This window comes from Lycorma delicatula, chromosome 2 (genome assembly GCF_047948215.1).
Source record: "Lycorma delicatula isolate Av1 chromosome 2, ASM4794821v1, whole genome shotgun sequence".
Classification (NCBI taxonomy): Eukaryota; Metazoa; Arthropoda; class Insecta; order Hemiptera; family Fulgoridae; genus Lycorma; species Lycorma delicatula.
Window position 1 is genome coordinate 59,384,312 of NC_134456.1, and position 14,524 is coordinate 59,398,835.

Below are 14,524 nucleotides of genomic sequence, written 5' to 3' on the forward strand. Positions count from 1 at the left end.
ACTTTAAACAATCAAAATAAAAATAAAAAAAAGATTGTAGAAGTTCACATATGCTGATGTTAGTATTCATTCCAAATGACGAGTTACTGTCAAGCTGAAGTGTGAAACATAGTTAATTTAAACATTGATAATTGTTTTAAAGTGCCTAAATAAAATAATGAATAGTTTTTACAGATCTACAATAAATAGAATTGTATTTTTTATTTAATTCAGATTATTTAGTTATATATTACAGACATTATTTACAAATGGAACTCTAATGTTTGGGTTTTTACAGTGGTAATAAAATTCTAATTGTTTGTTCTTCATTCAGATAACCTCCTTGCTATATTTTACCATAGAACTATTACAGTGTGTAGTCATTTATCCATTACCTTAGTACTAGAAAACATTTTATCAGAATTAAAAAGCGTTTCCCTTTTTAAATAGTTTTTAAAGATATTACAAGATAGTGAGTCAACCAGTTTTTATTATAAAAATATAATATTGTATGTATTGCTTTCATGATATTATTCAGTATATACAACCTTGCATGATTAATTGTTAATCATGCATAATTTTAAAGCATTTATGTATTATACCATATCTTGAATGTTCAGCTGAATTTATTTTATGCAAGTGTTTACTGACTGTTTAATAATTAGATTTATTTTATTATGTTGTTTGTTCATGGAGCACATGAACTCATTAAAAGTAAACATGATGCAGGGTTCGTTTTACAAGCAAGTTTTTACTGACTGTTATGGTTTTGATGTAAATTTGTATGAACATTGATTGAAATAAAATATACAACAGGTAATAAAAACTGTGAAACGGTTATTTACATAGTCAGTTCATAGAAAAAGTTTGAGTTGAATATTCAAATCACTTAAATCATTTTTTCAGTGTTTATTGAAAAAAGTGAATGCAACTTTTTATGATGCTTAACCTTCATATGCTGGAATTTAGGTGTTCAGTTTAAAGTAAAACACATCAGTGCTTTTGGTTATAAAGTGTACTCGTTTATAGTAAACACTTAACTTAACCGTTCACCAGTTAGCAAAATATAGCACTGGTTAGCAATATATAAAAAAAAAAAAAAAACATAAATGTTGTCCATTTTCTTTTAATATTCTAGTTGTAGTTTTTCTCTTGAAAAAAATTTGTTTCCCATATTTTAGATCTCTCCATAATTTCATTTACTGTAATTGAGGACTCGCTACAAACTAATCCACTGATATTTTTTTACTGCTGACCCTTTAAAAATCATTTATTTTTTGCAGTGTAAAAGACTTGCCAGCCAAAAACTCTCCTTTTTCATTTTTTAAATGTAAAACATAATGCCTTATGCTTTCTTACCATATCGGCCTGCTAACTTAAGTTTCACTTAAAAGCTTCTGTATAAGTGACAACTACAGTGTATTATTAATTTATTGCCCATTTATATCTATATCAAGATGATAAAAAATCTGATGTAATTTTAGTGGTAATTTTCTTGTTGTGATTTTCTGTATTACTTTAATCTTCAATCCATGATTAATGATCCAATAATGTGATAATATAATATGATAGTTAACGTGATAGATAGGATAATGTTTACGTTTAAACCACTATTATGAAAAATTTAAAGATTTTCCTAATATAATTAATCATTTAAGAAAGGAGAGATTGAAACAAACAAATCACTACCAAGTTGAGGAACACGTTGAGATTTGGACACGAAGTGATTTCCTTAAGCCTACATAATCAAATAAAACTTTAAAAGAGGAATTAATTAAGAAAGTCCAGTGCACTTATTTCTTTAATGATGGTTATTTTACTATAGGCCATACAGTAGTTTGCTAATAATAAGCATAAAGTATTAAATTTTTTTTAAACAGGAATTATGTAAATACCAGTTTTTTATTACTATTTTAAATGCCCATTCTTCACTGAAGATACTTAGAAGTGTTTTAGTTGTCCCCTTTTTTTCTTTTAAAAATGTAAGAAACTGCAGTTCACTAGCATATGACTGATTATATGAATATAAGCCTTTCATTTTGTCCTTTCTTTGCAATTAAATTTTTTCTGTTACGGAAAAAAATTTGATAAGGATCTACTATTTAGTTACAATTATAAATTTACGGAAACACGGTGATGCAATGGAATTACTTGAACATGGTTTTATTGCTTTATGTGGTAAGTATGGGATCATTTGTCTTTGACAGAGCAGCTTGAGTAGTAGTATGGATACAGACAGTAGTCTTGAGTGTGTTACTTATTTTTAACATTTTTCTTTAATGAAATTTAGGGTTTCATCTGGTCTTTGCTCTTCATCCATTAAAATTTCCTGATCTAAATACATAATAGGTGGTCCCTCAGCTCATAACTAAATGCACTGTGTTGAATTTTAAGTAAGCTTCAAAGTATTATCACATATAAGTGTTAAAATTCACATTTTGTCTGTACTGCTGGATGTTACTGATATTACCAACTACTGTTACTAAAGAAAAATGAGATCAAGGTCTGTAGCTTAATTTTTAAGTTCAGTTATTTTCATAGTACATTCATTCATAAAAATTTTCTTCCTTGAGTATGAAATATAAGGATTTGATGATGGAATATAAAAATTTAACTAGAAAAATTGATAATCGTTTTTAATTTATTTTTCAAGTTTGGTAATTTGATTGCCTGTAAATTAAAACATATTTATTTAATATTATGTTTAATTATTCCATTTTATGCATTCATTAGACTACTAACAGTTCTAATAAACGACTAATTTTACAACATGTAATAATTTTTCATAATTAAATGTTCTGTCTGTTTATGATGAAAGTAACTTATGTTATTCTTGAACTTAGGTCTTATATGTGGAAGTACATATGCACATTATCTCTTCTAATTGTCAATAAATTATCGATCACAATATTAAATCTTGCACTGCCATGTACTTTTTTTCCTTATTTACAGTGAATTTTTTTAGAACCTCTAATCCTTGGGAATGGGAAATGTACAATTCATATGTTAGTAGATAAAGTTAATAGATACCAGTTTTCCAGGTACACATATTTCAGTGTCTAATTATCACTGTTACTAATTCATTTTAACATTACAAACATAAGTATGTGATTATTATTTTCCCTTATTACTATATAGTCTGTTTGCTGGCTCTAAATATCTATTGGTCTGGAATTAAATCAATTATTGGGAATCTGACTCCTTTTTAACTGTCACTTCATTCACCTCATCTTTCTCATAAAATATGCATATAAATTTAATTAACCCTACACTACAGTAAAAGAAAAAATTCAGGTATATTAGTTTATGACAGATGTATGTTGAAATTATACTGCCGCTCAACAGGCTGCAAGCTATTTGACAGTTCAGCATTTAGATTTGTCTGGTCTTAGGTTAACCATTCCTGAGGCACAGTGCCATTAATCATTACCAAAGAATGCTTATGAGTAACGTAAATGTTAAAAAATATTTGATTCATTATACTAGTAATACTCCTACCACTTGGCTACTCCTACAACTTGGCTTGCTCTTAAAAACTTTATTGGGCAATATATATATTTTTTTTTTTTAAGTAGGTGTATTAATCTGCAATTTGAAAATATCTCATTTTAGTAGTAAGTTTGTTTTATTAATGATGATTTTTAATACAAATCTAATTGGAACCGCTAAAAAGAAAAATTACAGTTACTTCACTATGATTTTGTTTTTTTATGGTAGCCTCATTTAATAAGGCGTGTATTTTATTTCCTTGCCTTGTTGAAAGTGTCTAAAGTCTATTTGGTAAATAAACTTATGTTGGGGAAAACATTTTGTAAGGCATATCTATTTTTTAATGTTTGTTAAACTTTAGTGATTTTGATTCTAGAAGGTGTGTGTGTGTTTTGTAAAAACTATTAAGTTGTGAAAATTGAAAAAAGCTTCAGATGTTACTGCAGTATTCATTCAATCTGCTCATAGACTAGGTCAGTTCAGGCACTTGATAAGTCTGAAACTATTCATTGCTTTTGTTTACATTATTACCAGATATCTAATTACCAACATTGTAAAATGAACATTTTTTTCTTATTACAAAAAGTTAATTAGCAAATTATTCACAATATAATTAATTATTTTTACTTTAATACAAAACAAATATTGGAATGTATTGAGTTAACTTGTATGAATATACAAATACAACTGTCATAATTCATATTGAAGTATGCTTATTACAGTTAATTTTGTAATTTCCTTTTCTACTCATATCGCCTGAACTAACCATAACTAAAGTTATGAGCAGGTTCTACATCAGTTTTACCTACTCTTGGTATTGCTGAGATATTACTGTACATATTAAACAAAATTCATAATGTAATTGCTTTTACATAAATAATATGTGTAAATAATTAAGTATGATATTATTATTTTAATTCATTTAAATATGAATCTGTTTAATAAGTAAAATAATTTATTAATATAATAACACTTAAAGTTATTTATTACTGTATTATATATCAAAATATTATGTTTACTTTTTTTAAGCATGTTTATTTATGAATTCGGTATTAATATTTTGGCATTACATACAATTAACAATGCCATTTTACTTGTTCAGTATTATACTAATTAAACAAAATATTTCATTAATACCTTATCAAAACAAGATTCATTTTTTATGTCATTTTCTTAGGTTTTACATAGTCTAAACATTGATAGTTATAAAGAAAAGAGGAAAAGTTGAAAATCTGTGGAAGCTTGAGAAAACTGATTTTTGCTCAGATTCTCTTTTTGAATTTTACTTTTTTTTTTCACCACATTAATTTAGTTTTTATAGCCCTTTAATTGTTAATTATTTAATATTGTTTCTTGTAAAGAAAAAGATTTTAACCATTAAATTTTGCAGATGTATTTTATTTTGTTGAAATAAGAAAGTCCTGAAATGCAATAAATAAATTTTGTAAAAATATTGAAGATATTTTCTTAAGATATCTGATGCGTTTTACAGGAACTCTTGCCCTCATATTAATTACAGTAAGCAGTTTCTGTAGTTGTTCTTCATGTTCATTTATAACTTTTTAATTTTACAGTTTTCACATATCATGTTTTTATTTGGAAATCTGAGTTAAAGTGACAGGAGTCTGTCAAGCCTAAACCATAAAGCAAACTTGAAATAGACAACAGGGATTTTCCAGTATCTCTTGTCTTAAAGTTTGATTTAGAATTTTAATTTACATTTATTTGTATGGATATTCTGTCTAAATGGGAATAAAAGTGTGGCAGTACATTTTAGTAACTTTTGTGGGTTAAAATTGTTTTTATATTTGGTAGAAAACAACTACTTGCTAGAAGTATATAAATAAAGAATATAATTCCTCTTGTCAGTTAAATGTAAAATTGACTTTAAAAAGTGTTTCTATAAACTCAAACTTGCCTATTACTAGGTCAACATGTTTCCTGTAAGTCCTCACTGGTCTCCATTAAAGCCGTTCCTGTTATATATTGAGGTAAGATCCTGTAGCTTCATCAGACTTGACAAATTAAGTCTTAATACAATTTTGAAAGGTGCTAGCAAAGTTACTTTGGATTATTTACCTTTATTTAAGAAGTGTTATTACTAACTATTAAAACTTAAGGTTTGATAGTAGAAAAAAGTCTAACATTAAAAGTTACTAAAAAAAATAACTACAACAAATTAATTTTGTCTCATCAAAGAATACAGATAAAAAAATCAGATTAACTGTATTTTTTCAAATTGAAATTATAGATTCTCCTGTATCACTATAGTAGTTTGGCAGTTACTACTGGTCTGTAATTATCTTCAAGAAACATGGGCATAAGATTTAAAATAAAATCATGCACCATACTGTGACCTTGGGTGAATAGAGCAGTATTTGATGGGTTTGCCATGGGTTTTTCCCCATATTTCGATAATTTTGTTTGTTCATATTCCCAACATTAAAGTAGCTTTAATCTCATAAAAGGGTTGTTTTAGCAATATCATGAAGCATGTCTTTCAGTTTAAGAGTTTCTGTAAAAATCTTGGCTGTTAGCCTTGTCATGGTCACTCACTTCTTATATGGATATGTTTGCTGTTTCAAATCAATATAAATACACGAATCACACTAGGCTCTGATATGACCTAAAGACTGAAGCACATTTTTCAACTGACCATCTAATACTTGATTTCTGCACATGGAAGTTTTCAGGCGTTCTTACACTTTGTGGCCTAAGGAGGTTTGTATCCAGAACTGAGCTACTGAATGCAGTTTTTCAACCCATAAAATAAAACAGCTGAGTTGACTGAATAAAACACTTAAATTGTATTTGTATTGATGTAATTGATTTACTTTAAATAAAAAATACTAGATGTGATGATTCACTTCTGTAACCAACAAATATGACTAAATAATTCCTACATCTGTTCTTTGATCCCTACTATTTGATAAATCAATCCAACTAACTTTATTAAAAATTACACCAGAAAGAATCAACCATGTTTTTTTTTGACACTATCTTATAATGAATATATATATATATATATATGTGTGTGTGTGTGCGCGCGTGCGTGTATATGAGGAGCATATGGGATCATGATATTTCATAAAAACCAATCATCAAAGTAAAATAAGCTGTAGCTAAACATGTATAACTAACCAAATTATCCTAAATATTTCTTTGGCTAAATATAAACATCTTTATCTTTAAAGGCCAGAGGTTTCACTGCAGCTACAGGGAATTGAATCACCACTTCTGACTAATGACTGTGCACATCTGTATGTTTCTTTTAATACATTAGCATAGATTATAAACAATACCTGTTCGTTGTCTTCACTAATATTTAAAGTTCCATTTAAACCATTAATCATTTACTAAAATTAGCAACATCATAATTACATTGTTATTTATTAAGTCCAGAGACAACATGTTTATGGTTATCATCCACCCTTTGTATTGTAGAATTCTAGTTAATTAGAAAATGTAGTGTTGACCTTCTGCCCAGTAATTTTTAAACATAAATTAAAAATTAATCCCACAGTTAAATACTGTATTTTTTGCTTTGAACATGTAAAATATTAAACTTTGCTACTTTTGGTCAATATACTGGTTTCAGAAATCACCCAAAGTATGCCTAATTATTTTTCAGAACTTAAAAACTTGGGTTTTCCTTTTTTTCAATTCCACTGCAAACTGTTACTAGATTCTACTTCCAGCTAATATCTAATAAACATTACTAGTTAATTCTCAGAATGGTAATTTAACCTTTAAAACTAACAGTTCATGATAACTGAGTTTTAACCCCCTTACAATTAACTAATTGCAGTGGTCCTTCACAAGACATTTAATCTATTTTTTAATATTTGTTTAAAAAGATAACCAAAAGCATTGCAAAACTAAACTAATAGAAAATTAGTTATATTTATTACATTCTTGTGTGTGTATATATATATATATAAATTTTAGTAAAATAAATTCTTTTTTTGTCCATATCTTCCTCTTGCTAATTAATTCCAGAAGAATAAAGAAAATTCAGCACACTCCCCACCAAAGTACAGCATAAGAACTCTTACTTACCTTATCTATCTTATTTTTTCTTTTCTATATATTTAAAGCGCTTTAGAGGAATTCCCTCATTATGTGTTGATTAAAATTTTAGACATATTTCTGGTCAGTCACTAAATACAGCACTGAGCTGTATATTATAGTGTACAGTGTATTATACCTGTACAGGCGGTATACATCATGATATACCTAGAAAAAAATATTTTTATTTACATAGGATTTTGGAAAAATTTACTTAAATTTATTAAATAAATGAATGAAGAAGGGCGTCTACATTTACAACAGAAATTTCTTTGCTTGGTTAGTATAGCAGAAAAAGTTCATAGTGATGAAAATGAGTGTAACTCTAATAAACTGCGGAAACTGTATAAAAAAAGGCCAGGGAATTGAGGTTGTGACTGGCAAGTATATAATCCAAAGAAATTGATGAAAAAGTCAAAATAAGTGTCACTACTAAATTAAATACCATTCAATCGTGTATTATTTTTAGAAATATCTGTTAATTAACATTATGTTAACATAACTGAGTTTTTATTTTAGTAATGTATTTCAGAATGTCAATTCATAATATAATTATGCACATTTATGCTACTGGATCAGTTTATTTTAATACATCATTAAATTTTAACTTTTTGAAACATATTGGTTTATCAATGATTCTCTCTGGTTAACTGGGAATTGACTGTATTCCAGTGAGACACCAAATCATTACATTTTAGCTTGTAATTTTGTCTAACTTGGATAGACAATACCAGTTTAAAAAAATGTATCACATTTATATAAAAGTATTTTAAAATAAAAATTATATTGTCAATTCATAAAAAAATTACATTCTTGAGAAGTGGGTTGCACTATTAATAAAAATTTAACTAAAAGAGGTTTTATTACCAAAAAAAAGAAAAACTTGTGTTTATGTAATCAAGTTTCAGCAAACCAAAGTATGTTTAAAGTTTTTTTTTTATTGTCTAACAATTAAAAAAATTTGATTAGGGATTAATATAAATATATTTTAAGTAATCTTAGAAAGCTTGTAAATAATGAACCAATAACTCACAGTCTTAGGAGTAACAAGGATGGTACCTTACTTTATTTTTCAGCAAGGTATAGAATAAGATAAACTTTGTTTTTACTGTTTCAAAAAGAAAAGAATTTTCACTGTTCAATTACTTTTGTTAAGTAAAAATGGTCTACAGTAACAAAAGGTATTTAGCCTTTTTATACAAGTCTACTTTACTATGAACATTCAAGAACAGTATTTTTATGGTCAAAAAGTGATAATCTACTTCCTTACTGATAATTTCTATTCCTAAACAGAAAAGATTTGTTCTAAAACTACAGCTGAAATGAAAAGAAATTGATTTATGTAGACATTTTTTCAAGTAGTTACTACCATAAATAAGCACTGTTGAGACTAGTATTTTTTGAGTAACTCCTAACATTAATAACTGGTTATGACAGATAATGATAAATCATGGACTTGTAATATTTCTGCCCTAATCTAAATTACTTATTGCTGTCGGAGCTAAAGGGTTTTAATATATTTTACAATAAGTTATTAGCTATAACACGTCTGAATTTCTCTATGACAGAATTGTAGCGTCTGAAAAGTTCTGGTTTCAAATTCCATGTAAGCTTGGTATTTTTCTCATGCCATAAAATTCATTTTTCATAACAAAAACCTGGTTAGCAGCTGCAATTGGGTGTAAGCCTATATTTACCATAGGGTAAAAATAAATCTTGGCCTGAGTTTAATTTTGTTAGGTATCAACTATTCAGTACCACAAACACTCCATACCTAGTATTTGACTATACTAAATTATGCCTTCCTCTTCCAGTTTATAACCTCTCACTGTAACAATTGTTTACTGATCCCCTTAATTTAGTAAAAAAAAAATAATGACATTACATGAATAAAGGTATATTTATTGCTGTCAGTGTACATATCCTTGCCAAATGCTCTGTCTTAATCACCTCTGATTCAAAACACCTCTTCCTTCAAATGATTGCACTGTAGTACAAAATTTCCTTTTTAAAATAGTTACTTTTGTATGTTGCCTGCTTGTTTACTGTATTTATTTTGACATTTTAGCTAAGATATCTAGTGGCATGTTGTTAACATAATATGCAACTTTTTCATCAGCAATTTGTTTTTATTAATGTGTTTTATACATCGTAATAGTTAACTTTTTCAAAAATATCACTAATATAATTAGAGTAATTTCCATACTTACATTCATGTATATTTTTGATCTTATAACGACAGAAAAAATGAAATCAACATTTATTTTAAAAAGTGTAAGAAAGGCAGTTACTTAAAAATAAAATCCTATGTTTGAAACTAAAGGAATCGAAGTTAATGAAATAGGCATGAATTGTATCACTTTTAACTGAAAGTAATATAAAAAAACAAAGATAGCTAAATAAAAGTGGAAAAGTATTCTGTGCTAACAAGGGTGGTTTGATCAGTTAAGAAAGCAAGTCTGACACTACATTAAAGTACATAATGAAGCTTTAGCCTCTGAAGATTATTCTAACACGTTTTCTATTCACTTTTGAAGCTTTGCCGCTGGAGACATGCTATTATAGACATATTGCAGAGAAAACAAAAAAAGTATTTTTTATTTTCAAAACCACGTAATCATGTTATTACTCAGTATGAAAAATAATTGTTTAAAAAAACATTCATCAGTCAAGTCTAAAATGTACAACTGTGTAATGAAATTGGCCACTCTCCAGGAACCAGTTATATTATTTTTTAAATTACTATAAAATGACAGCTGTTACCTAAATGGACTGCAGGTATCTACCTGCTACTCAAATGTGAGCCACAGAATAAAATTTAGTGTTATTCTCCAGCTATTAAATAATCCTCTCTGCATTCTTTAGAATTCTCAAAGGGTAATTGATTTTTATCCGGGGCAGAGCCCATCATTCTGTTCAAGGGTAGAATGTGGATCCTATCAGTTTTCCCAAGTTAACAGTACATTACGTAAATCTAAACTTAGCCTTATAAGCAGACATCAAGCTACTTACTGCCTGCTTAGTTATGATTGCATCACAAAAATCACCTTCACCTATCCTGGATAATCTCAAAATTTACAAATGCAGTACCAGGTGACATTTCCTTATCTTCCATTCTTGGATAGGTGTAAGGGAATTGCATCAACTTTGTTTTATTTGCAATGCTTCCAATATGGTGGGATGCTACTTTAGTGAATCTCTATAAGGTGACAACTCGCCTGCAGGGTTGTCAGAGTTCGTCTTTCTATCTGGGGATCACATAAAATCAAACTATTGGCTGAAGTATCTCTAAGATACAGCCTCTCCTAGAATCTAAATTATATTATATTTGTATATAGAGAAAATTGTATATTTCCTAGATAAGGGATATGTTGTCATAATAAAAATTTGAATATGTAGCAGCTCAATAATATCCTTTTGCTTGTTCGCTGCATAGAGATGTTTTAGTTAGGCTTGATAATTGTGCAGTTGCACTTTGCCCAATTCAGAACAAATTAAAAACCAGGATTTCACACCACAAAAAAAAGTTAGTTTATTTAGTGTTTTTGGAAAGGCAGGTTAATTTTGTAATTTGTGCAAGGATCATGATGAAAAAGTTTTAGAAAAGGAAATTAGGAAAGTCGTAAGAGTAAATGAAAAATTTGGGAGAAAGGTTAAACTTAAAAAGTTGTCCAATTGCTAGTAAGTTCTGTAATATTGTAAGCTCTTTTAACTGGAAAAATTAGTTTCAAAAAATTTCCTCTTATATATTACTAATGCTGCAGAAACTCTTTGTAACATTTTATTTGTTATCTTTTGCCAAACTTTTCTTTTTAAATATGGCCCCATTGAACAGTAAACCTTTTAATATAATTTTGTTAATTTCATCTTTTTGTCATATGTTTGATTCCCAGCTAGGATCTGGTGTTTTTGCAGCTATTACATGAATCTGTTGCTCCTCATTAAAATACATATGAAAACATCTCTTGAGTATGTAATAATAAAATATGTAAGGCCATACATTTTTAAACAAGATGCAGTTTGTTATAACTAATGAAGTACAGTTAAATAAAATCTTTTGATGAATTTCTAACATCTCTCAGTTTACAGCCCTCTAAAAAATACATGTAAAATTGCTAAGCAAGAATTTTCCTGTAACTGTGCTATGTTAAGTGAGGAAAAAAGAAGAAATTAGAAAGCACATAGTTGAAATTAATTTTTTAATCATGTTATTTAAAAGAGTAAATATGTATTATTATTTTTTATCATAACTGTAATTGAAAAACTTATCTCAATCTTGCAACTGAAACCAGAATTTCCTTATAATATTCTGAAAAACATAATAAATTTTCATTATCATTATTTTTATTCTAAAACGTTTATAAGAATTTTTTAATTCAAATTGTTCTGAAAAAAGTCAATGATGAAATTTCTGGTTTCGTCTGGTCTATACAGTTCATACTGCAGGATATTTTTCAATTGTCAAATTATGACGGATTTAGTTGTAGGGGCCTTCAGTGGGAATTATGATTGAAGTTCCCATCTCTATATCAGTAACATACAATCCAACCAGTACACTGTTATTTCAGACACTATTATATCTAAAGTTAAAAAAAGTGGTCAAGTTGATATTCATTATGAAACCGCATTTTCAAATTAGTTATGAGAATGCTGCTTGTTAAAAAGGCTCAAAATAAATTATGTTTGTCAACATTCAACTTAAAAATCGCTTAACTAATTAGATAAGTGTTGTGTTATAGGGAGTGGTTGAAAAATGTTTATCGTGTTTTGAAGAGAAAATTGTTTTTTTCTTTTTTTAATTTATTTTACATTATAGTATTATTTTACTATGTTGCTTCAGTAGATACTGTTATGCAGTAGATGAAGATTATTTAATTTTCTATCTCATGTTTTTGTGAGTTTTTACTTAACATTACTTGAAACAATTTATATTAATACTCTTTGTTATTTTATTTTTCATTAATTAAATGTGTTCAGTATGCACAGGGATTATATTACCATCATCATCTAATACTGATATTTTTTACTGTTATTGTTAAGTACAATTTAATTATTTATATTAAATTTTTAATAAATTGTAAATATATTTTAATGATAGGCTACTACTTTATTGTTGTAGTGTACAGTTAAAGTAACAACATACTGTCTATTCTACATTAGTTTAGTTACTAGTTCTGTTGAAGAGTACAATGCAAAGAGTGTTTATAAATTTCTATCCATAAAGTGTACCATATTTAATATGTACATTGGATAATTTACTTTTTTATTGCTAGAATGAGCAATTTTGATGATACTAATAAATGATTGATTATTGTTTTTTCTGTTATCAGCAGTTAAACATTGTGTAATAATAACTAAATTATTTATTCAACAGGTAAGAATTTAAATTTTAAATCTTGTTTATTCGTGTGAAAGTCATATACTATTTTGTGAAGAATATAAAACATTGAACTGAAAGAAATATTTTAAAATGCATGACGTTCGTTAGGTTTTGACATGATCTTAATGTTTTACTTTTTCTGTAGTTAATTTACCAGATATAGATCAGCAGTGTGGTAGAGGAACAATTGCTTCAAGAAAAGTTATCTATCATGGGTAGTAAAATTTGTGCATAAAACAGTCTAGTTAGAGGCAAAAAAATGCCTTCACCACCATATCAGTGATCGGGCATTTATGATTCTGTTTTAGTTTTTAGACGGATCTTTTGTCATTCTGTAATATCTTTTATGCATTTTTATTATTGCACTGTTCTACAAACCTTTTAAGAAAAATGTATTTAATATAATCCTTTTTTTTTAATATTTCTGTAATTGGTTAATGTAAAAATAATAATTTTCAGTAAAAAACATTTTTCTGTATATTCAACAAAAAAACGTGGAAATTATTATAAATTAAATTTAGTGAGGTGTGCTTAAAATTAGGAGTTGAACTGGCAAAGAGAAAATTAATTACTATTAATAAAATAAATTAATATTATACATTTGAAGTGGCAAAGAGTAAATTAATAACTAAGGTAATAATAAAATAAAAATTATGTTATACATACATGTAACTTATATTTTGTGAAAAAAAACTGAAATGTGTGCATTCAATTTTACTTTCAAATCAGGTTTGAATATTAAATTTTTTGTAGAAATTACATCACAAAATTAATGAGGCACATACATATTTAACACCATATACTTTTAAAGACTGCATTTGTGTTTGTATCAATTTTTACATATTTTTTAAACACTCCTTGTATTGTTATATTTTATTACTATTAAAAAATTATAATATATGGTAATTAGTGTATTTGATATAACATTTAATGTTTTTAAATATAAATATAATAAATAGTACAAAATTGTCTATACATACAATTATTTTAACGTAAAACAATACTACTTATTTTATGCTGTTTATAATGCACCTTAATTTTATTATGTATTTTGAAGGGTGTTAAAAAATGTTTCCTTTATAACAAAAAATACTTGCATATTGTTATGAAACACATATTGCTTGGTTTAGCAAGATCAAAACCCCAATCAGCAAACAAACAATAATTTATTGCAAATTATAAGACATATTATTGTTTCATTGTTATATATAACTGTTAATTGTATTTAATTCACTTTCGTTATTACGCAGTTCTAGTTGTTTGTGTGCAAAAACCCTCATACACACACACACACACACACACACAAATGTACTGTAAGACTGATGACTCTGTAAGATACAATGTACAAGTTTTAAATAAAACTAATCAGCATTTGTTGAACATAGAACAATTTATTGTTCAACTCTCAGAATGAACATTATATTGAACATTGGCAGATTAATGATACTTTGACTGATAGTAGGCTGTTAGTCTATTACAGTTGAGCATCCAATCTCATTTTGATTCAGGTTGGGCAGATCTTAGTTTTGTGTTACCAGTAACTAAAATAAAACAATGACATGTGAATTCATTCAAAGATGTTAATAACTTTTCCCTCTTTACTTTAAA